Here is a 1,960-nt window from a genome sequence, read left to right as displayed (position 1 = left end):
CATGGTGAGTCTGCATTGAAACTTGTATTCTTTATTCTATATGAAATTGTTTCTTAGTATTATGAATACTAAAACATGTGTTTTATTTTATTACCTTACTTCAGTGCTGGATTTGAACACAAAGGAACTCCGAACACTTTCCGTTATGTTTGGAAGTATGTGATGGACAACGCAGTCTCTGATCCTCAACATTCAGATAACGTAATGAGGATTCTAGTTGCAGGATTGCAAACTGAGTTCAAATGGTATGTGTAGGTTAAAACTCAAAATTCTCTTTTATCTAATACTGTTTTTTAGTATTATCTATACTGAAGCATTTATTCTCTTTTATTACCTCAGGTCAGTGCTGCAAGTAAACGTAAAGGACTTCTGAAGTCTTCACGCTGTGTTTGAAAGTATGAGATGAATGTCGCAGTCCTTCTGGTCCTCAACGTTCAACTTATATAATGAAGACTCTACTTGCATTATTGCATCTGAGTTAAAATGGTATGTTTAGGTTAAAAAATATATATGATTGTTTTTAATTTATTACTGTTTAAATTCTCAAGTACTAAAGCACTTCTTTCTTATTTATACCACAGGGCATATTGCTTGAACTAAAAGCTAATCTACTCTGAAGAAATGCCGTTATGATTAGGAAATAGATGTATGTCGGAGTAACTTTAGGGCTCACCGTTTCAATGTTTGCATGAAGACTGCAGTGGCAATAATAAAACTTGATTGTTATGGTAAATAAGTGTGTGGTCATGAAAGAAAATAAATCTGTTGTTTAGTTGCTTAACTTTTGTCTCATTTGTTACCACCAATACCATCATTGGCCTGCATACCAGTTTAACCAAACATTTGCAAACTCACCCGCAGATGTCTCGTAAAAGTTTACAAAGAAGTCTGGTTAAAATACCAAACATTTCATGTAAAATTACCAGACTTTTCATGTCTAAAATTTACCATACTTTACTTGTAAAATTTTTACTAGTCTTGACTTGTAAAATGTTAACAACATAATACTTGTAAAAATATTTACCAAATCTTGTAAAATTACAAGTTGTAGTAATTTTACCATAAAAACTCTTGGCAACTAGTATTCCAAGACTTTTTATAGTAAAATTCTCTCAAAATTTTTTACAGTGTGAAAATGCGTTTGGTATCCTAGCAGCCCGCTTCAGGATATTCCGAACAAATATTATTGCAAGTGAAACCCTAGCACAGAACATCATTCTTGCCTCTGTTGCGCTGCCTAATATACATCTGATCAGGGAAGATAGCATTCCACCTAGACAGAAACTGTATTTGCCACCTGGATATGGTGATGTGTACATGAGCAATGGGAAGCTGAAGAAAGGGAGATGGAGGAATGAATGCAAGCAGACAGAGAAGTCCATTTTGAAGACACTTGTTCGTCAAGAGATACCAGGTGCTGATGAGGATGGTGAAGAAGAGGTCAGAGAAAAATTCATGGAACTTTTTATTAAAAGGCCATTGCCATGGCAAAGTGATGAACTTCCAAACACATTTTGAGTTATAAGTTACCAAACATTAGGTCCCTTGCAAATCTATTTACATGTGTGGTACATTTATGTGTGTTCATTAATTTCATATTTAGATAAGTCGATACCTACAACGCAAAGACACGTACTTCTACGACCCGAGAGAAGACTGACGTAGTTCCGAACACCGATTGCAAACACACGTAGTTCTAAGGTTTTCAGCAAGACTCACGTACTTCTTGGTTAAATAGATAGGAACTACGTGAGTCTTGCCGAAGGCCTCAGAACTACGTGTGTTTAAAATCGGTGCTTGGAACTATGTCAGTCTTTCCTCGGGTCGTAGAAGTACGTGTCTTTGCGTTGTAGGTATCGAAGTGATATTCGTGTACATTTACATTCTCAATTTGTGATAAGTTTTCTTCTGCAAACGATCACCAGTAACACATGTGATCAAATAGGTATGTGTTTATTGT

The 1,960-nt window shown here is 35.5% G+C and overlaps 1 long non-coding RNA gene across 1 annotated transcript; it reads left to right on the top strand.

The window, feature by feature from the left end:
- The first annotated feature begins 91 nt into the window (after positions 1–91).
- Positions 92–781, top strand: LOC113202429 (uncharacterized). The gene is made up of 3 exons (XR_008012225.1): positions 92–245; positions 340–486; positions 582–781. It is a non-coding gene; the product is annotated as an uncharacterized LOC113202429 (long non-coding RNA).
- The last annotated feature ends 1,179 nt before the right edge of the window (positions 782–1,960 follow it).

The sequence above is a fragment of the Frankliniella occidentalis genome, unplaced genomic scaffold (genome assembly GCF_000697945.3).
Source record: "Frankliniella occidentalis isolate FOCC.00 unplaced genomic scaffold, Focc_3.1 Scaffold758, whole genome shotgun sequence".
Lineage (NCBI taxonomy): Eukaryota > Metazoa > Arthropoda > Insecta > Thysanoptera > Thripidae > Frankliniella > Frankliniella occidentalis.
Note: the sequence above shows the minus strand (reverse complement) of the source record. Positions and strands in the feature narration are given on the sequence as shown.